The sequence below is a fragment of the Pongo pygmaeus genome, chromosome 3 (genome assembly GCF_028885625.2).
Source record: "Pongo pygmaeus isolate AG05252 chromosome 3, NHGRI_mPonPyg2-v2.0_pri, whole genome shotgun sequence".
Taxonomy (NCBI): Eukaryota; Metazoa; Chordata; class Mammalia; order Primates; family Hominidae; genus Pongo; species Pongo pygmaeus.
In genome coordinates, this window is record NC_072376.2 from 53,752,443 (window position 1) to 53,778,794 (window position 26,352).

Sequence of the window (26,352 nt, forward strand, 5' to 3'; positions counted from 1 at the left end):
TTATTTTGCCTCTATTACACTGTCCTCCTTAGTGTAGCTCTATAGGGAGTATTAACATCAATAATGTTAGCCCTCAAATTTGTTCTTCTCCTTCAGTATTGTGTTAGCTATTTTGCATCTTTCCCTCTGCAACATACACTTTAGAATCAGTTTGTCAATGTTCACAAAAATAACTTACTGGAATTTTAATTGGGATTGCATTGAAACAATAGGTCAAATTGGGAAGAATTGACAGACATCTTGAAAATATTGAGTCTTTGTTGGGTTGATCAGACCTAACACCAGGCTGTGGGGGCTGGTGGAGTCAAAGGAATGAGACAACAAGAGTGCATAAAGTGGGACCAGGGGGCCAACGCTAGTATGGAGGCTGGAAAATCCCCTAACTCTGGAAGCCCAAACTATTTATTAGTGATCAAACAAAGAAGCAGGTGGTGAGGATGTGAGGGTTGAAAGAAAGCGGTGTATCTAGTGCATGATCTACAGCTGTGATGGTTTAGCATTTTCTTTGAAACATATGGAACATGTTCGCTACTTGAGGTAATGGGAAACATGTTCTAGTTTAAGATACAATTGATCTATGCACCTGGGAGTGCTAGAAGCAAGGAGCCAGAAAGTCTAGACACATTGCAGAAGCCACAGGGGGTTTTATGCCCAGAGCCCTGGATTCCATCCATGCCATGAGGGGTTTTATGCCCTGGGCTTAGATTGCAGTGTGGCAGGGCACTCTTCCACCGTTTTGCACAGAGCTTGGTGTTCCAAAGGCCACGAGGGGTTTTAGACCCTGGACCCCAGACATGTTCCAAGACTCTTTTACATTATGTCAGACATGCAAGCCGTACCTCAGCGTTTTTCCCAACACTCAGCTTTTCCCCAACAAGTCTTCCTATTTATAAACATAAAATATATTTCCACTTGTATAGTTATTTGATTTTATTAATTAGTTTTATATTTTTTATATAGATCTTGTATACTATTTTTACATTTATACCTAAGTATTTCATTATTTAGGATGTTAATATAAATGTTTTATTAGTTTATTTTTAAATTATTTTTTAAATTTCAAACTGTACTTGTTTGTTTCTTGTATTTACAAAGAAACTTTTTACAGAAAGCTATGAATTTTTTGTACTGACTTTGTATCCTAAATCCTTACTATAATCACTTATTAGTTCTTAAAGTATTTTGTCAATTCTTTCAAACTTTCTAAAGGAATGATCATGTCATCTGTGAACTAAAAAATATATTTATTCCTTCCCAATCTGTGTTCCTTTTACTTCCCTTTCTCATCTTATTTCATTAGCTTGAACTTACAGTATGAGATTGAAGAAGCGGTAAGAGGGGATATTCTTGCCTTAACTTAATTAGAAAGCTTCTACTTTCTCATCATTAAGTATGAAATTAGCTATAGTATTTTTTTGTACATACACTTTATTAAGGTGTGGACATTTTCCCATATTTCTATTTTAATGAGAGATTTTTTTAACATGAATGGTTGTTAAATTTTGTTGAAAGCTTTTTTGCATATATTGGCATGATCATATGATTTTTTTAGCTTATTGATATAGTAAATTACATTAATGAATTTTCAAATGTTCAAATTGCTTTGCCTAAATGAGATAAATGCCTCTTGGTTGTTGTGTGTAATTCTTATACACTATTGAATTTATCTTCATAGTATTTTTTTGAGGATTTTTGCATCTATGTCCATGAGAGACATTGGTTATAGTTTAGTTTTTTTTGAAATTTCTTTGTCTTATTTTATTATCAAAGGAATGCTGGTCTCATAGAATGAGTCAGAAAGTCTGCTTCTGTCCTCTGAAAGAAATTGTAAAAAACAATTGGAGTAACTTCTTTCTTAAATGTTTCGTAGAATTCTTCAGGGAATCCATCTGGGCCTCATGCTTACCATTCGGAAAGGTTATTAGTTATTTTTTTGGTTTCTTCAGTTAAATTGTCTATTTCTTGTGTGAGTTTGGTAGATTGTGTCTTTCAAGGAATTAGTCCATTTCATACATGTTATCAAGTTTGTGACCATGAAGTTTTCTGTAGTATTCCTTTATTCTCCTTTTATTGTCCATGGGATCTGAAGTGATGTTTACTTTTGTGATTTCTGAAAGTAATTTGTCTCTTCTCTTTTTTTATTTAGATAACAAGATAAGAGTTTTATCAATTTTATTGTTATTTTCAAAGAATCTGCTTTTGGTTTTGTTGATATTCTCTATTGATTTCCTGTTCTCAATGTCAATAATTTCTTCTATGATATTTATTATTTATTTTCTTTTGCTTACTTTTGATTTAGTTTGCACTTCTTTTCTGGTTCAGACAGGTAAAACTTATATTATTGATTTTAGATTTTTGTTTTTTTCTAATATATGCATTCAATTATAAAATGTTCCTTTTAAGCCCTACTGTTACTGTACCTTACAAATTTTTATGTTGTTTTATCTTGTATTTTTATTTTTCCTTTAACTTAATATATTTTAAAATGTTTCTTGCTATTTCTTCTTTAGTCTATGTGTTATTTAGAAGTGTGTTGTTGAATGTCTACATATTTGGAGATTTTAAAATTTATCATTCTGTCATTTATTTCTTGTTTAAATCCAATGTTTTCTGAGATTAAATATTGTATAATTTTTATTATTTTAAAATTTTAAGTGTGTTTTATGGCCTAAAATGTGGTCTATCTTAGTGAAACGTTCCACATGAGCTTGATAAGAATGTGTATTCTGCTGTTGTTGGGTAAAGTACAAGCCTACCTCATCAATATTTCTCATATCATTCCAGACTACTGTGATAAAGTGAGTGTCACAATAAAATGAGTCAAACAAATTTTTGGTTTTTCAGTATACATAATAGTGATGTTTGTACTATATTGTAGCCTATATGCACAATAGTGTTATTTTGAAAAAGGACATATTTTAATTTAAAAATATTTTATTGCTAAAAAATACTGACAATAATCTAAGCCTTCAGTGAGTCTTAATCTTTTTGCTGATGAAGGGTCTTGCATAAATGTTAACTGATGACTAGTCAGGGTTGTGGTTGCTGAAGTTTGGGGTCATTGTGGAAATTTAAAACAATAAGATAGCAATAAATTTTGCCACAATGATGGATTCTTTCGTGAAGGATTTCTGTGTTGCGGGAAATGCTGTTTGATAGCATTTTACTAACCGAACTTGGATTCAGTCCTCTGAAACCTTGCCACTACTTTATAAACTAAGTTTATGAAATATTCTAAACTTTTTATTGTCATTTCAACCATGTTCACAGTAACTCCATGAAGACTAAATTCATCCCAAGAAACCACTTTCTTTGCTCATCATCATAAGCCACTCCCTATTCACTTAAGTTTGATAGTGTGATTAGAGCAATTTAGTTACATCTTCAAGCTCCACTTCTCATTCTAGCCCTCTTGCAATTTCCATCACTTTGCAATTACCTCTTCCACTCAAATCTTATATCCCTCAAAGTCATTGACTCTGGGGGTTGAAATTGACTTTTTTCAATCTCATGCTAACATTGACATTTTGACATACTCACATAAATCATAAATGGTCTTCATTACATCTAGAATGGTGATTCTTTTCCACAAAGTTGTTAATTTACATTGCCTAAATTTATCAGAAGAATGACTATGGTTGGTATAGCCTTACAAAATATACTGCTTAAATAATAAGACTTGAAATTAGAAATTATTTTTTGATCCATAGACTGTAGAATAGATGTGCTGGCAGACATAAAACCAACATTAATCTCCTTGTAAATCTCCATCAGAGATCTTGGGTGACTAGTGTCACTGAACAATAATATTTTATAATAATTTTTTTTTCTGAGCAGTTGGTCCAAGAATGGGCTTGAAATAGCCAGTAATCTATGCTGTGCACAGAAATGCTGTCATCCAGACTTTGGCAATTCCATTTATAGAATATAGGCAGAGTAGATTTAGCATAATTCTTAAGGTCCTAAGATTTTTGAAATAGCAAATGAGCATTGGCTTCAGTGTAAAGTCACCAGCTGCCTTATTCCCTAACAAGAAAGTCCAACTCTGAAGTTTTAAAGCCAGACATTAACTTTTTCTCTTTAGCTGTAAAAATCCTCAATGCCATTTTCTCTTTTATAAAACTATTTTATCTACACTGAAAATCTGTTCTTTAGTGTAGTCATTTCATCAATTATCTTAGCTTGATTTTTCCGGATCACCCGCTGAAGCCTCTATATTAGCACTTTCTGCATCACCTTGTACTTCTGTTTTATAGAGGCAGCTTGCTTTCTTAAATCTCAGGAAACAACCTTTGCTTTCAAACTTTTCTTCTGCAGCTTTATTGCCTCTCTTACCCTTCATAGAACTGAAGACAGAGCCTTGCTCTGGATTGGGCTTTAGTGTATGTGAATGATATGGCTGGTTTAATCTATCCAGGCCACTACAACTTTCTCCATATTAGCAATCAAGCTGTTTTGCTTTCTTATCATGTGTGTGTTCACTAGAGTGTCATTTTAATTTCCTTCAAAAACTTTATTTTGCCTTCACAACTTGGCTAATGTTTTCCTGCAAAAATACTAGCTTTGGCCTACTTGGCTTTTGACATGCCAAGCCTAATAATTTCTAGCTTTTGATTTAAGGTGAGAAAAGTATGACTCTTCCTTTCACTTGAACACTTAGAGCCCATTGCAAGGTTATTAACTGGCCTAATTTCAATATTGTTGTGTCTTCAGGAATAGGGAGGCACAAGAAGAGGGAGAGGGATGAAGAAAAATCTGGTCAATGGAGCATTCTGAACACTAATAACATTTATTCTGCCTTATACAGGTCTAGTTCATGGTACTCCCAAATAATTACAAGGGTTGTTAAGGTCTCGAATTACAGTAGTGAATTCATCTATTTCTCCTTGCAGATCTGTAAGTTTTTGCCTCATGTCGTTTGATGCTGTATTATGCATACGTGTCAAGTATTGCTGTGTATTCTTGTAGCCTTGTCTCCTTTATCATTAGTTAATGCCCTTTATCCCTAAAAATGTTTCTTGGTCGAGTCTGCTCTGTCTGAAATTGATATAGCTACTCCCACTTTCTTCGGATTAGTGTTAGCATTATATATTTTTCTTCCATTGGTTTATAATCTTTCTCTAATATAAAACTGTTTTATCTACACTGAAAATCTGTTTTTTAGTGTAATCATTTTCATCAATTATCTTATCTTGATCTTCTAGATCAGTTGCTGCAGCTTCTATATTAGCACTTGCTGCATCGCCTTGCACTTTTATTTATGGAGGTAGCTTCCTTTCTTAAATCTCATGAACTAGCCTCTGTATCTTTTTACTTAAAGTATGTTTCTTGTCAACAGCATGTAACTGGGTCTTGAGTTTTGGTCTACTGTGCCAATTACTGTCTTATAATTGATGCATTTATACCATTGCTATTCAAAGTGATTATTAGTATAGTCTGGTTAATATCTACTATATTTATTATTGCTTTTTATTTTTTCCTTTGTCTCTTTGTCGTCTACTCTTTTTCTGTCTCTTGTGGTTTTAACTGAGCACTTTGTATAATTTTTTTCTCTTTTCTTGTCATATAAGTTATATTTCTTTTTATGTATTTTTTAGTGATTGCCTGAGAGTTTGAATACACCTTGAAAACTAGTAAAAGCCCACTTTCAAATAACACTATATCACTTCATGGGTAGTATGAGTACATTCTGATAACAAAATAATTCTAACTCCTCCCTCTCATCTTTTGCACCATTACTGTCATTCATTTTACTTATATATAAGGATATATAACATATGTTTATATTTTTTACATATGATATATACACAAGTATACATAATTGAATACATATTGCTATTTTTATTTTGAATAAACCATTATATGTTAGATTAATTAAGGATAAAAGGTTTTTATTTGTTATTCACTTATTCTTTATTTCATGCTCTTCTTTTTTCAGTGTAGATTCAATGTCCCACATTATTAGATCCTGTCTAAAGAACTTTTTTTAACCTTTCTTGCAAGGCAAATTTGTCAATAAGTCACTTCAATTTTTATTTTGTTTAGAAAAGTATTTAGTTCATTTTCTGTTTTCAAGGGTAATTTTTTAGGATACGTAATTCTAGGTTAGTAGTTTGCTCTCCCACTACTTTTAAATACTTCATTCTACTACCTTGGTTGCCAGACAGTGCAAGTGGCTCTGAGGGAAGTTAAATATAATTTTCATTTTTATTTTATAAAAGGTATATTTTCTCCCTCTAGTTTCATTCAGGATTTTTTATCTTTGATTTTCTGTCATTTGAAAATGATATGTCTGTATATACATATATTTGTATTTATCTTGCTTGATATTCTCTGAACTTCTTGGATTTGTGCTTTGGCGTCTGAAACAAATTGGAAGAAATTACCTGTCATATATTTTCAAATTTTTCTTCTGTTTCTTTCTCTCTTTTTTCCTCTAGTATTTCCATTGCACATATATTAAATGTTTTGTAGTTATTCCAAAGTCCTTAGATATTCTTTTTTTTTCAGTCTTCACTCTCTTTGCTTTACAGTTTGAAAGTTTCTATTCTAAGCTCGGAAATTCTTTTCTGAGCCACATCATGAGTACAAATAAGGCCATTAAAGGCATTGTTTATTAATATTTCTGTTACAAAGGTTTTTATCTCTAACATTTCCTTTTGGCTCTTTTTTTAGGATACCCACTTCTTTACTGATTTTCCCCATGTATTCTTTCATGTGGTCTACTTTATCCATTTGACCCCTAAGCATATTATTCAGAAATATTTAGAAATGTTTTCAATTCCGGGTCTGATAATTCCAGCATTCCTACCTTGTTTGTAAAACTCACAAAACTGTGGGGCTCCTTGGGGTATATAACTCTACAGCTTGTCCTGAGTCTCCAGAAATTTGTCAATTGCAGCTTAAGTTTTCCCATCCCAGCACTGATTTCCTCGGTGATTTCCATTTGTTAGTCTCTGCCCCAGTAAGCCATGATTTCCTATATTTTTCTGTCTGACTCTCCAGTCTTGGGTGCAGCCATTCTTCCTGTATCCACATCTCTCTTAAAAATCCAAGAAGAGTTGTTGATACTTCAGTCTGTTCATATATTTACTTGTTTTAGTATGGATGGTGATTTGGATGCTCCTTACATGCAGAGCCAGAAACCCTAATGACTACCATTACTTTTTATAAACTTTCACTTTAAAAAAATTTCCTTATTAGCATGAGCACTATAGTGTAATAGGATAAAGTCACAAGTCTAAGAATCTCTTCTTTATTTAAAAATATATACATATATATTTTTCATTTGTGGTCTGTTTTATTTTTACTGGTTTTATTTTATAAAGTTTGTTAAACTTTTTATTGTCAAAATATAATAGTATCAAAATTTCTGGAAGAGCTATGTGCACTTCAGATGAAAGCATATTCTATATTCTCAGGAAGTTAGGGTTTTGGGGCTTGAGTATCCTTTGCTTTATGTCAAGGTTGCAGTCTCCGTTTTTTTATTGTTTGGACTTGTATAATAAACCTTTATCATTTTCTATTATCATTGCTTATTTAATTTTATTTATCACTTTGCTTTATAGATTTTTCTATCTACAGGACATATCTAGAATTTGTATATCAGAGTTCAGTTAAGATAGTAAAACCACTAGGAGTGATATGAAATAAAGTATTTATTATAGAAATTAGATCTTATGGATTTATGAGATCCAGTGACGATATCTATAGAAAGCTCTTTTATCTTTTTATTATAGTGAGCCTGAAGTCACTGAAGGCCAAGAGTAGCAGTAATTACAGAGAGAAACTATACAGAAAGTAAGAGAGTGTATGAACCAATTAGATCCAACAAAGAAAACTAGAACTAATGAGGTCAGAGTAGAACTCAATTATGATTCTCATGAACTCTAATTGTAGCAAGACAACCAACTTACATCACAGCCTTTTGCCCTTTGTCATGAAGTTGTACATATAAATGGTTCAAAAGTCAGAGAAGAAGAATGGAGACATCACAAGGTACCTAGAGAGGTTCAGACTCAGCTTCTGCCTTATGCCAACAAAGTAAGTCAGATTCTGGTGCTCCATCCACATCAATCTTCAGAGCTTAGGACTAGGGCTCAACTTCCCCTTTCAAAGATAATGAAAATTTCTCTGATAGTAAATCATAATATTTGTAGCTACATGGACATGTACTTTCATTTTAGCTAAGTATATAAAAAGAAAAAGAAAGTAATTAAATATTTATTTGACTAGATATACATACACATTGTGCTGCATGGCAGACATGCTGAGGTATAAATTATTTTGGCCATTTTAATATATAAAAATCCAAAAATATATTAATGTTATATATATTTAAAATGAAACTGGGTGAGAATCTTAAAAGTCTAGAATCTATTAAAACCAATTTTACGTTACTCACATTTATTAACTGAAGCCTAGGATGTAGAGAAAACAGCTATAATCAATATGTAAGACATAATTTAATAATATAAATATTGTTTTTCAGAAAATTATTTACATAAATGCTGACTACAAAGTTAGCACTGATTAAAGTATGTAAATTTGAATCTGTGTGTTTTAAAGTAGATAATACCTATCACACACTATATATGGGATGTGAAAAACAAAATATATTATTTTTAATATTTCAATGATTTTGACAGAATTATCAGTATTCCTTTTTATATATTAGTATACTGAATCTCAGAGAGGTTAAGTGTCTTGATCAAATTTACAGAATAATTGGATGCACCATGATGCAAATTCAAGACATCTTGAATTCAAAACCATGCCCTTTCCTCTATGCTTCCAAGATTAGGTATAAAATAGATGAAGAAATATCAAACATAATATTTACCATTTGTTTTGGAAGCTTAACATGATAAATTTTTGGTAAGTAAATCTATCAATAAATTATAAGGAATAGATACATGAAGTAACTCAGGAAATTGAAAATTGAAAAATATTATGAATAATTGTACATAACCATAGCGAGTGCTTTTTTTTCTTTTTGGTTTTACTTTAAGTTCTGGGATACATGTGCAGAATGTGCAGGTTTGTTACACTGATACACATGTGCCATGGTTGTTTGCTGCAACTGTCAACCCATAAGCCTCTCATGAATTAGGTATTTGTCCTAATGCTCTCCGCCTTTGGCCTCCACCCCCCGACAGGCCATGTGTGTGATGTTTCCCTCCATGTGTCCATGTGTTCTCATTGTCAACTCCCACTTATTAGTGAGAATATGTGATATTTGCTTTTCTGTTCCTGTGTCAGTTTGCTAAGAATGGTGGCTTACAACTTCACTATGTCCCTGCAAAGGACACAAACTCATTATTTTTTATGGCTGCATAGTATTCCATGGTGTGTATGTGCCACATTTTCTTTATCCAGTCTATCATTGATGGACATTTGGGTTGGTTCCAAGTCTTTGCTATTGTAAATAGTGCTGCAGTAAACATATGTGTGCATATATCTTTATAGTAAAATGATTTATAAACTTTTGGGTATATATCCAGTAATAGGATTGCTGGGTCAAATGGTATTTCCGGTTCTAAATCCTTGAGGAATCACTACACTGTCTTCCACAATGGTTGAACTAATTTACCTTCCTACCAACAATGTGAAAATGTTTCTATTTCTCCACAGCCTTGCCACCATGTGTTTCCTAACTTCGTAATAATCACCATTCTAACTGACATGAGATCATGAGCTTTTTTTCATATGTTTGTTGGCCACATAAATATCCTCTTTTGAGAAGTGTCTGTTCATATCCTTTGCCCACTTTTTGATGGGGTTGTTTTTTTCTTGTAAATTTGTTTAAGTTCCTTGTAGATTCTGGATGTCAGATCTTTGTCAGATGGGTAGACTGCAAAAATTTTCTCCCATTCTGTAGGTTGCCTGTTAAGTCTAATGATAGTTTTTTTTGTTTTTGTTTTTTTTTTTTTTTTTTTTTTTGCTGTGTGGAAGCTCTTTAGTTTAATGAGATTCCATTTGTCAATTTTGGCTTTTGTTGCAATTGCTTTTGGTGTTTTAGTCATGAAGTCTTTTCCCATGCCTATCTCCTGAATGATATTGCCTAGGTTTTCTTCTAGGGTTTTTATGGTTTTGAGTTTTACATTTAAGTCTGTAATCCATCTTGAGTTAATTTCTGTATAAGGTGTAAGGAAGGGTTCCAGTTTCTGTTTTCTGCATATGGCTAACTAGTTTTCCCAGAAGCATTTAGTAGATAGCAAATCCTTTCCCTATTGCTTTTTTTTTGTCAGGTTTGTCAAAGATCAGATGGTTGTAGATGTGTGGTATTATTTCTAATGTCTCTGTTCTGTTCCATTGGTCTATATATCTGTTGAGGTACCAGTACCATACTGTTTTAGTTACCATAGCCTTGTAGTATATTTTGAAGTCAGTTAGTGTGATGCTTCCAGCTTTGTACTTTTTGTTTGGGATTTTCTTGCCTATATGGGATATTTTTTGGCTTCATATAATTTTTTTTTTCTTGAGATGGAGTCTTACTCTGTTGCCAGGCTGGAGTGCAGTGGCATGATCTCAGCTCACTGTAACCTCCACCCCCCAGGTTCAAGCGATTCTACTGCCTCAGCCTCCTGAGTAGCTGGGATTACAGGTGTGCTCCACCATGCCTGGCTATTTTTTTTAATTTATTTTTAGTCAGGCTGGTCTAAACCATGTTAGTCAGGCTGGTCTCGAACTCCTGACCTTAGGTGATCCACCTGCTTTGGCCTCCCAAAGTGCTGGGATTACAGGTGTGAGCCACTGAGCCTGGCGAAAATTTAAAGTAGTTTTTTTTTTTTTTTTTCTAATTCTGCAAAGAAAGTCAATGGTAGCTTGATGGGAATAGCATTGAATCTATAAGTTACTTTGGGTAGTAGGGCCATTTTCATGATACTGATTCTTTCTATCCATTAGCATGGAATTTTTTTTCCATTTATTTGTGTCCTTATTTCCTTGAGCAGTGGTTTGTAGTTCTCCTTGAAGAGACCCTTCACATCCCTTGTTAGCTGTATTCCTAGGTATTTTATTGTCTTTGTAGCAATTGCAAATGAAAGTTCACTCATGATTTGGCTCTCTGCTTGTGTTTTGTTGGTGTATAGGAATGCTTGTGATTTTTGCACATTGATTTTGTATCCTGAGACTTTGCTGAAGTTGCTTATCAGCTTAAGGAGTTTTTGGGCTGAGACCACAGGATTTTCTGAATATATAAACATGTCATCTGCAAACAGAGACAATTTGACATCCTCTCTTCCTATTTGAATACCCTTTGTTTCTTTCTTTTGCTTGATTGCCCTGGCCAGAATTTCCAATACTATGTTGAATAAGAGTGGTGAGAGAGGACATCCTTGTCTTGTGCCAGTTTTCAAAGGGAATGCTTCCAGCTTTTGCCCATTCCATATGATATTGGCTATGGGTTTGTCATAAATAGCTCTTATTATTTTGAGATATGTTCCATCAATACCTAATTTATTGAGAGTTTTTAACGTGAAGGGATGTGGAATTTTATCAAAGGCCTTTTCTGCATCTATTGAGATAATCATGTGGTTTTTGTCATTGGTTCTGTTTATGTGATGGATTATGTTTATTGATTTGTGTATGTTGAACCAGACTTGCATCCCAGGGATGAAGTTGACTTGATCATGGTGGATAAGCTTTTTGATGTGCTGCTGGATTCAATTTGCCAATATTTTATTGAGGATGTTTACATAGATGTTCAACAGGGATATTGGCCTGAAATTATCTTTTTGGTTGTGTCTCTGCCAGGTTTTGGAATCAGGATGATGCTGACCCCAAAAAATGAGTTTGGGAGGAGCCTCTCTTTTTTTATTGTTTGGTATAGTTTCAGAAGGAATGGTACCAGATCCTCTTTGTACCTCTGGTAGAATTCGGCTATGAATCTATCTGATCCTGCACTTCTTTTTGTTGGTAGGCTATTACTGCCTCAATTTCAGAACGTCTTATTGGTCTATTCAGGAATTCAACTTCTTCATGGTTTAGTCTTGGGAAGGTGTCTGTGTCCAGGAATTTTTCCTTTCTTCTAGATTTTCTAGTTTATTTGTGTAGAGGTGTTTATAGTAAAGTCTAATGGTAGTTTGTATTTCTGTGGGAACAGTGCTGATATTCTCTTTTTTATTGTGTCTATTTGATTCTTCTCTCTTTTCTTCTTTATTTTTCTAGCTAGCAATATATCTATTTCGTTAATTTTTTCAAAAAAACAGCTCTTGGATTCATTGCTTTTTCGAAGGGTTTTTCATGTGTCTATCTCCCTCAGTTCTTCTCTGATCTTAGTTATTTCTTGTCTTCTGCTAGCTTTTGAATTTGTTTGCTCTTGCTTCTCTAGTTCTTTTAATTGTGATGTTAGGGTGTCAATTTCAGATCTTTCCCACTTTCTGATGTGGGCATTTAGTGCTATAAATTTCCCTCTTACACTAGTTAAGCTGTGTCCCAGAGATTCTGATACATTGTCTCTTTGTTCTCATTGGTTTCAAAGAACTTCGTTATCTCTGCGTTAATTTTTGTTATTTACCCAGTAGTCTTTCAGGAGCAGGTTGTTCAATTTCCATGTGTTTGTGCAGTTTTGAGTGAATTTCTTAATCCTGCATTCTAATTTGATTGCACTGTGGTCTGAGAGACTGTTTGTTATGATTTCCATTTTATTTTTTTTGCATTTGCTGAGGAGTGTTTTACTTCCAATTATGTGGTTGATTTTAGAATAAGTGCCATGTGGCACTGAGAAGACTTAATTTGGGATGTAGAGTTCTGCAGATGTCTGTTAGGTCCACTTGATCCAGAGGTGAGTTCAAGTCCTGAATATCCCTAATTTTCTGTCTTGTTGACTTGTCTAATACTGACAGGGGTTTTAAAGTCTCCCACTATTATTTTATGGGAGTCTATGTCTCTTTGTAGGTCTCTGAGAATTTGTTTTATGAATCTGGGTTCTGCCTCAGCCTCCTGAGTAGCTGAGATTACAGGTGTGCACCACTATGCCTTCCTTGTCTGTTTTGATCTATGTTGGTTTAAAGTCTGTTTTATCAGAGACTAGGATTGCAACCCCTGCTTTTGTTTTCTTTCTATTTTCTTGGTAAATATTCCTCCATTCCTTTATTTTGAGCCTATGTGTGTCCTTGCAAGTGAGATAGGTCTCTTCAATACAGCACACCATTTGTTCTTGGCTCTTTATCCAATTACCAGTCTGTATTTTTTAATTGGGGTATTTAGCCCATTTACTTTGAGTTTAACATTGTTATGTGTGAATTTGATTCTGTCATCATGATGCTAGCTGATTATTTTGCACATTAGTTGATGAAGTTTCTTCATAGTGTCATTGATCTTTATATTTTGGTGTGTTTTTGCAGTTGCTGGTACCAGTTTTTTCCTTCCATAATTAGTGCCTCCTTCAGGAGCTCTTGTAAGGCTGCCCTGATGGTGACAAGATCCCTCAGCAGTTGCTTGTCTGTAAAAAAAATTTATTTCTCCTTTGCTTATGAAGTTTAGTTTGGCTGCACATGAAATTCTGGGTTGAAAATTATTTTATTTAAGAATGCTGAATATTGGCCCCACTCTCTTCCAGTTTGTAGCATTTCTGCAGATAGATCCACTGTTAGTCTGATGGGCTTCGCTTTTAGGTGACCTGACTTTTCTCTCTGGCTGCCTTTAACATTTTTTCCTTCATTTCAACCTTGGATAATCTGATGATTATGTGTCTTGGGGTTGATCTTCTCGAGGAGCATCTTTTTGGTATTCTCTGTATTTCCTGAATTGAATGTTGGCCTGTCTTGCTAGGTTAGGGAAGTTCTCCTGATAATATCCTGAAGTGTGTTTTCCAACTTGGTTCCATTCTCCCCGTCACTTTCAGGTACACCAATCAATTGTAGGTATGGTCTTTTCACATAGTCCCATACTTCTTTGAGGCTTTGTTCAATCCTTTTCATTCTTTTATCTCTAATCTTGTCTCATGCCTTATTTAAGCAAGTGTGATCTTCAAACTCTGATATCCTTTCTTCCACTTGCTTGATTCAGCTCCTGATACTTGTGTATGCTTCACGAAGTTATCATGCTGTGTTTTTCAGCAAACTGGTTATTCTAGTTAGCAATTTCTGTAACATTTTATCAAGGTTTTTAGCTCCCTTGCATTGGGTTAAAACATGCTCCTTTAGCTCAGAGGAGTTTGTCATTTCCCACCTTCTGAAGCCTACTTCTGTCAATTCATCAATCTCATTCTCCATTCAGTTTTGTGCCCTGGCTGGAGAGGAGTTGAAATGATTTGGAGGAGAAGAGGCTTCAGGTTTTTTGAATTTTCAGCATTTTTGCACTGTTTTTTCTTTTTATCTTAGTGGATTTATCTACCTTTGATCTTTGAGGCTGATGACCTTTGGATGGGGTTTTTGTGTGGGGTCTTTTTTGTTGATGTTGTTGTTGCTTTCTGTTTGTTATTTTTTCTTCTAAAAGTCAAGCCCCTCTTCTGCAGGTCTGCTGCAAGTAGAGGTCCACTCCAGACCCTGTTTTCCTGGATATCACCAGCGGAGGCTGCAGAACAGCAAAGATTACTGCCTGTTCCTTCCTCTGGAAGCTTCATCCCAGAGGGGCACTGGACTGATGCCAGCCAGAGCTCTCCTGTTTGAGGTGTCTGTTGACCCCTGTTGGGAAATCTCTCTCAGTCAGGAGACACGGGGGTCAGGGAAGCACTTGAGGAGGCTGTCTGTACCTTAGCAGAGCTGGTGTGCTGTACTTGGAGGATCCCTCTTGTCAGGATCAGCTGCCCTCTTCAGAGCTGACATTCAGGAAAAATTAAGTCCGCTGAAGCTTGGCCCACAGCTGCCCCTTCCCCAAAGTGCTCTGTCCCAGGAAGATGAGGGTTTTATCTGTAAGCCCCTGACTGGGGCTGCTGCATTTCCTTCAGAGATGCCATGCCCAGTGAGGAGGAATTTAGAGAAGCAGTCTGGCCACAGGTGCTTTGCTCTGCTGTGGTGAATTCCACCTATTCCATATCTCTCAGTCTCCTTAGCACTGTCAGGGGAAAACTGCTTACTACAACCTCAGTAATGCTGGATGCCCCTCCCCCACGGAGCCCTATCATCCCAGTCTGGAGACTGCTGTGCTGGCAGTGAGAATTTCAAGCCAGTGGTTTTCAGCTTGCTGGGCTCCATGGGAGGGAAACCCACTGAGTGAGACCACTTGGTTCCCTAGTTTCAGCCCCCTTTCCAGGGGAGTGAATGGTTCTGTCTTACTGGTGTTTCAGACACCACTGGGATATGAAAAAAACTCCTTCAGTTAGCTTGGTGCCTGTCTAAACAGCTGCCCAGTTTTTTGCTTGAAACCCAGGACCCTGGTGGTGTAGGCTCACAAGGGAATCTCCTGATCTGTGGATTGCGAAAGCCATGGGAAAAGTATAGTACCCTGGCTTGGTAGCACAGTCTCTCATGGCTTCCCTTGGGTGGAGGAAGGAGGTCCCCTGGCTTCTTGCACTTCCTGGGTGTAGCAACACCCCACCCTGCTTCTGCTCAATCTCCTTGGGTTGCACCCACTGACTAACCAGTTCCAGTGAGATGAACTGGAAATCTCAGTTGGAAATGCAGAAATCACCCATCTTCTGCGTTGGGAGCTGCAGACTGGAGCTGTTTCTATTTGACCATCTTGGCCCCTCCCTCCCACAGGGATTCTTATTTCAGGCACTGAGGATCATATATTTATATTGATGAAATAATGTTGCTTTGTCTAAGGTAATGATACTTGATTTCCAAAAATCCAGAAAACTCAACAGCCACCAAATAACAGGGATTCATTATGATATGTGGAACATTTTATCACAACTTTTAGAAAGACAGAAAATATGAGGAAAATTGAAGAAAAATACTGCATTAAAGAGAGATAAAGTAAGTTTAAAATTTTAAGAAAGATAATAGTTAAAATATTTTTTCAATCAAACTTTGCTTAGTGTAGTTTGAAGTTGGGTAATGTGATGCCTCCTGTTTTGTTCTTTTTGCTTAGTCTTAGCTATTTGGGCTCTCTTTTCGTTTTATATGAATTTCAGAATAGTGCTTCTAATTCTGTGAGGAATGATGTTGGTAGTTTGATAGAAATAGCATTGAATCTGTAAATTACGTTGAGCACTATGGCCATTTTTATGATATTGATTCTTCCAATCCATGAGCATAAAATATTTTTCCATTTATTTGTGTCATCTTTGATTTCCTTCAGCAGTGTTTTGCAGTTCTCCTTGTAGAGACTGTTCACCTCCTTCATTAGCTGTATTCATAGATATTTGATTTTCTTTGTGGCTATTGTAAGTGGAATGCGTTCTTGATTTTACTCTCAGCCTGGATCTTATTGCGTGTATAAAATGCTGCTGATTTTTGTACATTGATTTTGTATCCTAAAATTTTACTAAACTAGTTTATCAGTTTTAGGAGCCTTTTGCAAGATTAAGATATTCTAGGTATAGGGTCTTACTGTCAGTGAACAGATATAGTTTTACTTATTTTCTTATTTGGATACCTTTTATTTATTTCTTTTGTCTGATTGTTTTTGCTAGGTTTTCTAGTGCTATGTTGAATAGGAGTGGTAAGAGTGAGTATCCTTGTCTCTTTCCAGTTATTAAGGGAAATGGTTTCTAGCTTTTGCCCATTCAGTATGATATTGGCTGTGGGTTTGACATAGATGGCTTTATTATTTGAGGTATTTTTTTGATGCCTAATCTGTTGAGAGGATTTTATGAAGATGTTGGATTTTACTGAAAGCTTTTACTGCATCTATTGAGATGATCATATGGCTTTCACTTTTCATTCTGTTTATGTGGTAAATTACATTTTTTGCTTCATATCCCAGGAATAAAGCCACAGTAAGCAAAACACCTTGGGACTGGTTCCAAAACAGACACATAGACAAACAGAACAAAATGGAGAACCCAGAAACAAAGCTGCACATGTACAGCTATCTGATCTTTGACAAGGCTGATAAAAACAAGAAATGGGGAATGGATTCTCTATTTGATAAATTGTGATGGGATAATTGGTTAACCATATGCAGAAGATTGAAGTTGGACCCCTGATTTTTACCATGTACAAAAATTAACTCAAAATGGATCAAAGATTTAAATATAAGTCATCAGACTGTAAAAATCCTAGAACACAATCCAAGAAATATTCTTCTCAACATCAGTCATGGCAAATAATTTTTGGCTAAGTCTCCAAAAGCAATTTCAATAAAAATAAAAATAGACAAATAGGACCTAATTAAACTACAGAGCTTCTGCTCAGGGAAAAGGAAAACAAAAAACAACAAAAACCAAAAAAACTATTAACAGAGCAACAGATGACCTACAGAATGGAAGAAGATATTCACAAATTATGCATCTGACAAAGGCAACAAATTAAGCAAAAAACAAATAACCCTATTAAAAATAGGCAAAGGATATGAATAGACACTTCTCAAAAGAAGACATGCAAGTGACCAACAAACATGAAAAAATGCTCAGTGTCACTAATCATCAGAGAAATGCAAATTAAAACCACAATAAGACACTATGTCACATGTCAGAATGGCTATTATTAAGAAGTCAAAAAACATCAGTTGCTGGCAAGGCTGCAGAGAAAAGGGAATGCTCATACGCTGTTAGTGGGAATGTAAATTAGTCTAGCAACTGTGGAAAGCAGTCTGGAGATTTCTCAAAGAAATTAAAACAGAGCTACTATTCTACTCAACAGATCTCTTATTGGGTAAATACCCCCTTCAAAAAAGTAAGTTATTCCATCAAAAAGACATATGCACTTGTGTGTTAATTGTTGTGCCATTCGCAATAACAGAGACATGGAATCAACCCAGGTGATCATCAGTGGCAGACTGGATAAAGAAAATGTAGCATATATACATCATAGAGTACTACACAGCCATAAAAAGAATGAAATCATGTCCTTTGCAGCAACATGGATGGAGCTGGAGGCCATAATCTTAAACAAATTAATACAGAAACAGAAATTTAAATGCCACATGTCCTTATTTAGAAGTGGCAGCTAAACATTGATCACACATGGACATAAATATGGGAACAACAGACACTTGGAATAATAAAGAGTGGAGGGTGAATGGGTTAAAAAACCACCTATTGCTGGCCAGGTGCAGTGGCTCACGCCTGTAATCCCAGCTCTCAGGGAGGCAAGAGGCGGGAGGATAGCTTGATCTCAGGAGTTCGAGACCTGCCTGGGCAATATAGCGAGACCCCGTTCTCCAGAAAAAGGAAAAAAAAAAAAAAAGACAAACTACCTATTGGGTACTGTGATTACTACCTGGATCATGGGATTTTGTAGACTCCATACCTCAGCATAATGCTATATTCCAGTGTAACAAATCTTCACATGTCCCCCTGTATTTGAAATAAGTAGTGAAATCATAAGAAGAAAGAAAGATCTGTGCACAGACAGAATAGGTCATTTTCTAAGCTAGCAGATACAAATAATACAAATTAATAACAATATACAAAAGGCAATAAATAAATATTTTTGCTGAGATTGTATATTTTATAATTTCTACTGTGAAAGACCTCACCTTACAAACAAAAACTATTTTAATTATTCTTTAGTCTCTCACTTTTATTGAGGTTCATAACTTGCTGAGGATATTGTATTAACGCATAAATGAGTTTTATGGACAAAGTCACTGTATCTTGAAAGTTTACGAATTAAGTTGCTAGTATGTTATGGTTGCAGAAGCTGAAAAGTAATTTATTAGAAAACTGTGTTAAATGTATTCATCCTGGGATTATTTTTATATAGAGACATGCCAAATCGTCTTTCAAATACAAAATATATTGGAGAATGGTGCCAAGAAATACAAAGCCAGCATATTCCCTTCTATTCCTTCCTGGAAATAAGTGGTGTGTAGGGATTTAGAACCAGATACAGTGTTTCCAAGTAGTAGTTTAACCCTTCACAATTAGTGAAATCATTATACCAAACTTCTCTGTCTTTCTCTGTAGATAGGGATGTTAATAACTATATCATGATAATTATTTCAGTCTAACTTAGTAGTATTTAATAGTAAATAATACATTCCTAGAACCTTATTTTTCCTGAATTATAATTGAAGAAATGCTCACTATTACTGATTGAAACAAATTATGGGGCAAGGTTTTACTTAAACTGAAGTTGGATTTTGTTTTTCTTTAATTTGTGTAATGGTATTCACAGCCCTAACAAGTGTCCTTATTAGGAAGATCAGTTCAAAATCTGCTTTTGGAATTGCCAAATACTGGTTTTCCCTAAGAGTATTTTTCCCTGGAGACTTACATATGGCTACAACTCATCACTGAAATAGCAGATTTAATGCAATCTCTACAGAGGTGGTAGACAAAACTAGTTGTCCCTGGAGTTTTGTTTCATTTTTCCTATGGGTAGTTAATCAGAACTCATCAATTGGATGGAGTCAGCTGTTGGTGGTAAAAGGCCTCTGCACGAGGTCAGCATTCTTGGTATACAACATGTTCCCAGGGTTCTTGGAGTGCAGTTAGTTCTTAGCCCTTGGTATGCATGTTCCGTATTGTTCTCTCTGGGTCTGTATATATGGCTATCCTAGGGAAGCTAGGTAATCCTTAAACCCTATTATGATAACCTGTAAATATTTATTGCAGTGTGGCAGTAGAGTGCATCCATGTGCATTCTTATGAGGCATCCTCTTCCCTTTGTCTAGCCTGCCATTTTAGGAAAAGCCATTTCTGCTGGAAATGTGCCCAAGATGCATATCTATGAATATTTATGGAGTAATGACCCATCAGTTAACTGCATGCATTCTACTATCTCTCTTCCTGGTAATTTTCCCCTAACTAATCCTGTGTCATATCTGAACAACGTGAAAATAATTTTGTGTTTCTGTGTTCGGCTTGAATCAGAGAGGCTTTACCTGAGTATCTTAGATAAAGTGACCCCAGACACTCTCATATGTTTATTTTTATCGATATAAATAACTACAACTGAAAATATCTTATGTAGCTGTTTTTATCTTTATAGTGACACAATTATTGTATCTTTTGCTTACTTCTATATCTGGACGACCTTGAACTGTTCCCAGAACACGCTAAACCTTGAGCAAAGATCATCCAGATTTTGTAGTAACGAAAGAATACATGAGATAAACATGGAAAAGTGCTCTGAAAACCCCAAAGCTCTAAACAATTATCTTGGCATCCCTAAAAAATAACTATTAATATATTTAACATCATGATTTATATCATTAGTTCCTGAGACTATGGATTTAATACCATACTAATCAGAACACTATAATGATGCAATATAAAATGAGCATTTTTTTTCTTAGTCCAATACATTAACAGATACAGTTAGTTATCTTCCAACACCATTTTTCCCTTTGAGATTTAGAACCTCTTGAGTTTTGGCTGGACACTGGGCTGCTTTGCTAAAGACAATTATTTTGTGGCATACTTAGAGATATTTGAGGCTATGTGACCACATGTTTGCCAATGCAATATTAAAGAAAGCTATGCATACTTTTATTTTTTAACTTTAACGAAACTGGGAGCACCCTCATTTTCTTCTTTCACTTTGAAACAAGGAGTTGGGTGTAGATTTAATGATGATAAATGGGGTAGCTATCTTGTATTTAGATGCGAATGATAAAGCCATGTGCTGAGAATGATAGAGTAATAAGATAAAACAAAATTAAGCTTCTAACGTTGTAAAGATTCCCTTTCAGAATTGAAATTCTTTTATTCAAATCAGAAAATCAAAGAGGAATAAACATCGATATTTTTAGTCATTTTGTTACAGGCTACACCTAGGTTTTAACTAAATGTATATGCACTCGTATCACTTTAGCCACCAAAAATATAGTTATGTCCTATACAAGTGATATTCAACAAAAATTAATGCAGTGGGAAAAAAAGTTCTGTATCTGCATTGTCCAGATGATATCTACTAGCTTCAAATGACTATACAGCATTTCAAATGTGTCTAGTGCAATTGAAAAAATAAATTTTTATTTTATTTTATTTTACTAACTTAAATCTAAATTTAACTAGTTATATATGAGTAGTTGATACCATATTGAATACCTTAGTTCTAAACCTTGCCCTTCTTAAGAAATATGTGCCTTAATAACCTCAATTTCAGAAATGCTATTATTCAGACAACAATTTTAATGTTTCCTGTACCCTTTAAAAATATTAATGTCATGAAAGAAACAATATAAGAAGGGAGATTATTTCAAAATTATAAATTAATGATAAACTTTTGATTGGCTCTTGAATTAAAAAACAAAATTGTTATAAAGAATATTAAAAAGCACACATTCTTTAGATAATTGGAGAAACTTGAATAGAAAGTCTATATTTGATATTAACATTTTATCACTATTATTTTTTAATTTCTAATTCTTATGGGTACATAGTAAGTGCAAGTAAATTTATTTTAAGGCAGTCTTACTCTGTTGCCCAGGCTGGAGTGCAGTGGCATGATGTCAACTCATTGCAACCTCCACCTCCTGGGTTCAAGTGATTATCATACCTCAGGCTCCTGAGTAGCTGAGACTACAAGCGCACGCCCAGATAATTTTTGTATTTTTAGTAAAGATGGGATTTCGCCATGTTGGCCAGGCTGCTCTTGACTCCTGGCCTCAAGTGATCTGCCCGCCTTAGCCTCCCAAAATGCTGGGATTACAGGCCCCAACCACCAAGCCGGGCCAGGTGTATGTATTTAAAGGATGTATGAGATATATTGACACAAGGATACAATGAGTAATAAGCACATCAGTGTAAATGCTGTGTCCATTACCTCAAGCATTTATCATTTCTTTCTTACAAATATTCCAATTTCACCCTTTTAGTTATTTTTAAATGTACAATCAATTATTATTGACTGTAAGTTACTTCATCATGCTATAAAATACTAGACCTTATTCATTCTACCTGACTATATTTTTGTATCCATTAACTTCCTCATTTCCCCTCACCCTCCCCAATACTCTCCTCAGTCTCTGGTAACCATCATTCTACTCTCTATTTCCATTAGTTCAATTGTTTTAATGTTTAGCTCCCACAAATGAGTGAGAATATGCAAACTTTGTCTTTTTGCACCTGGTTTATTTCATTTAATATAATATCAACCAGTTCTATCCATATTGTTTCAAATGACAGGATCTCATTTCTTATGGCTGAATAGTACTCCATTGAGAATATGTATCACATTTTAATTATCCATTCATCTGTTGATAGACACTTAGGTTGCTTCTAAATATTGGCTATTGTGAGTAGTGCTGCAATAAACATTGGAATGCAAGTATCTCTTTGATATACTGATTTCCTTTCTTTAGGGTAGATAGCTAGCAGTGGGATTGCAACTCTCTTTGTAATTTTTTTGAGAATAGGGTCTCACTCCATTGCCCAGGCTGGAGTGCAGTGGTGCAATCACAGCTCACTGAGGCCTTGACCTCCTGTCTCACCCTCCCAAATAGCTGAGACTAAAGGTGTCTGCCACAATTCTCGACTAATTTTTTTTTTTTTTTTTTTTGAGACGGAGTATCCCTCTGTCGCCCTGGCTGGAGTGCAGTAGCGCGATCTCGGCTCACTGCAAGCTCCGCCTCCCTGGTTCACACCATTCTCTTGCCTCAGCCTCCCAAGTAGCTGGGACTACAGGCACCCACCGCCACGCCCAGCTAATTTTTTGTATTTTTTTTAAATAGAGACAGGGTTTCACTGTGTTAGCCAGGATGATCTCGGTCTCCTGACCTCGTGATCCGCTGGCCGACTAATTTTTTGTATTATTTGTAGAAATAAAGTCTCCCCATGTTGCCCAGACTGGTCTCCTACTCCTGGGCTCTAATGATCCACCTGCCACTGCCTCCCAAAGTTCTGGGGTTAAAGGCAGGAGCCACCACACTTGACCTATTGGACATTGTTTGAAAAGCCTCCAAACTGTTCTTCATATTGGTTGTGCTAATTTACATCTCCTTTAACAGTGTATGAGGGTTCCCTTTTGCTCACATCATCATTTGCATTTATTACTGCCTGTCTTTTGGATAAAAGCCATTTTAACTGGGGTGAGATGATATCTCATTGTAGTTTTGGTTTGCATTTCTTTAATGATCAATGATGTTGAGCACCATTCAATGTAACTGTTTGTCATTTTCATGTCTTCTCTTGAGAAATGTCTGTTTAGATATTTTGCCTATGTAATTGAATTCTTATATTTTTTGAGTTATTTGAGCTCTTTGTATATTCTGGTTATTAATCTCTTGTTAGATGGATAGTTGGCAAATATTTCTCTCATTCTGTGGGTTGTCTCTTTGTTTTTTGTTTGTTTGTTTTGCTGTGCAGAAGCTTTTAAACCTGATGTGATCCCATTTGTCCATTTTTGCTTTGCTTGCCTGTGCTTCTGAGGTATTACTCAAGAAATTTAAGTTCAGATCAATGTCTTAGGGAGCTTCCCTCAAGTTTTCTTCTACTAGTTTCATGTTTTGAAGTCTTAGATTTAAGCCTTTAATTCATTTTGATTTGATCTTTGTGTATTTAAAATTTTACCAAACATTTAGCAGTAAAGCCTTCAGGTCCTTGGCTTGTCTTTGCTGGATGACTTTTAATCATGGCTTTGATATCATTACTTGTTATTGGTCTATTTAGGTTTTGGATTTCTTCATGATTCAATATTGTTAGGTTGTATGTGTCTAAGAATGTATCCATTTCTTCTAGGTCTTCCGATTTATTGGTATATAGCTGTTTATAGTATTCTCCAGCAATCCTTTGAATTTTAACAGTATCAGTTGTTATGTCTCCTTTTCCATCTTTAATTTTATTTGAATATTTTCTTTTTTCTTTTTTATTTTTTGAGACGGAGTCTCACTGTGTCACCCAGGCTGGAGTGCAGTGGGGTGATTTTATTTTAAACTTATGACAACACTGATTGGAAAAACAAACAAAGAAACTAACAGACAAACAAAGATAAAAAGAATAAAAACTCTACATTTTAAGTACATTTCTCTACTTTTTAACTTTTTATTTCTATTTATATCATATACTGTCTGTTTGGAAAAAATATTGCAGTTATTATTTTTGATAAGTTCATCATTTATTTTTTTCTACTCAAGATATGAGTCATTTACATGCCACAATTGTAGTGTAATAACATTCTGTTTCTCTGTGTATTTACTATTACCAGAGAGTTTTGTACCTTCAAATGTTTTCTTATTTCTTCTTAGTAACTTTTCTTTCAGAATGAAGAACTTCCTTTATCATTTTCTGTAGGATAGGTCTGGTGTTAATAAAATTCCTCAGGTTTTGTTTTTCTGGAAGTCTTCATTTCTTCTTCATGTTTGAAGGATATTTTCCTGGATAGACTATTCTAGGGTAAAGGCATTTTTTTTTTCTATCAGCACTTTAAACATGTGATGTCACTGTCTCCGAGCCTGCAAGTTTTCCACTAAGTCTTCTGCCTGAAGAATTGGAGCTGCATTGTATGTTATTTGTTCCTTTTCTGTTGCTGCTATTAGGATCCTTTCTTTATTATTGATCTTCTGGAGTTTGATTATCAAATTCCTTGAGATAGTCTTTTTTTAGTAAAATCTGCTTGGTGTTCTATAACTTTCTTATACTTGAATGTTGACATCTTTCTCTAGGTTTGGAAAACACTGTGCTATTATCCTTTCGGATAAACTATCTACTCCAAGTTCTCTCTCTAGCTCCTCTTTAAGGCCAATATCTCTTAAATTTGCCCTTAGGGGCTGTTTCCTCAATCTTGTGAGTATGCTTAATTAGTTTTTGTACATTGTCTTTTGTCTTCTCTCACTGTATTTTCAAGTAGCCTGTCATCAATCTCATAATTATTTCTTCTGCTTGATCAATTCTGTGGTTGATTCGGATGCATTCTTCATGTCATTTAAATTTTTTTATCTCAGCATTTTTGCTCGATTGTTTTCACTTATTGCAATCGCTTTGTTAAATACGATAAGATTCTGAATTCCTTCTCTGTGTTATATTGAATTTTGTTGAGTTACCTCAAAGCAACTATTTTAAATTCTCTGTCTGAAGGGAGCATGTTCCTGTCCCTCCAGGATTGGTCGCTGGTGCCTTATATAATTTGTTTAGTGAGGTCATGTTTTCCTAGATGGTAATGATGCTTCCTAGGTAGTACTGATGTTTATCAATGTCTGGTCATTGAAGAGTTCAGTATTTATTGTAGACTTCACAGTCTAGGCTTGTTTTTATCAGTCCTTCTTGGGAAGCCTTTCCAATTATTCAAAGAGAATTGAGTGTTGTGATCTAAGTCTTTGGTCATTGTACCCATATGTACATTAGGGTGCACCCAAAGCCCAGGATTGCTGTGACTTTATAAGATTTGTAAGTTTATAACTTTATAAGATGGTGATCTAGGGTAAGACTCAAAATAATTCCCTAGATTACCAGGCAGAGACTCCTGCTTTCTTCCCTTACTCCCTTCCAAAGAAATGGAGTCTCTCTCTCTCTGTGCTGAGCAGCCTGGTTGTGGGAAGGGTTAAAACAATCAGTTTTCACTGTGGCCACCACCAATGGGACTGTGCTGGTTCATATGCGAAGCCAAGACCGTACTGCAATTTGCCTGAATACCTGCAGTATCACTGCCTGGCTACTACCAATGTTCACTCAAGGCCCAAGGACTCTTCACTAAGCAGGATACAAATCACACTAGGCTTGTGTCCTTCCCTTAAGGGCAGTGAACTCCCCCTCTCAGCCCAGGGTGAGTTCAGAAATGCTGCCCAGGAGCCAGGGTCTGGAATCAGGAATCTTAGTAATCTACATGGTGCTCTATTCTACTGTGTCTGAGTCAGCACCCAAGCTGCGAAACAAAGACCTCACTCTTTCCTCTCCTTTCTTCAAGCAGACAGAAGCTCTTGCCAAGGTCAACACAGCTGAGAATGAGCTGGGTATGACCTGAAGCCAGAACAGCCCTGGGTCCTACCCGAGGCTGGTGGCTAATACTGTCTGGGTAACACAAATATTATTCATGGCCTGAGGGCCCTTTAGTTAGTAGATGATGAATCTTGCAAGGACGTGGTTCTTCCTTTCAAAGCAGCAAGTTCCCTTCTGACCCAGAGTGTGTCCAGCAATATTGTCCAGGAGCTAAGGCCTTGCATGTAGCGCTCAGGACTTTGGCTGGTAGTCTATCCTACTGTGGCTGAGCTTGTATCTAAGTTGCAAAGTCCTCTTTACTCTTTCCTCTCTTATCCTCCAGCAGAAGGAAGGAGTCTCTCCTGGAGCTGTGAGCTACACTGCCTTGGGTTGGGGGAGGGGTGACACAAACACTTTTTTGCCTGCCCCATTGGTATCTCATAGGTAATATGTACCCCAAATCTACTGGCTCTGAGTCCAGCACAGCACCCAGACTT

The 26,352-nt window shown here is 35.6% G+C and overlaps 1 long non-coding RNA gene across 7 annotated transcripts in view; it reads left to right on the forward strand.

Annotated features, from left to right (window-relative positions):
- LOC134739414 (uncharacterized) overlaps positions 1 to 26,352 on the forward strand; it is a 66,520-nt gene that overhangs the window by 8,047 nt on the left and 32,121 nt on the right. Inside the window, exon 1 of one of the 7 annotated variants that reach the window (XR_010126045.1) lies at positions 7,877 to 8,043. The exons of 4 other annotated variants lie outside the window; for them this stretch is intronic. This is a non-coding gene — a long non-coding RNA (uncharacterized LOC134739414). Of the gene's footprint in view, positions 1 to 7,876; positions 8,044 to 26,352 lie in introns of those variants that run through there. 2 more of the 7 variants (XR_010126049.1, XR_010126043.1) reach the window with 2 other exon arrangements.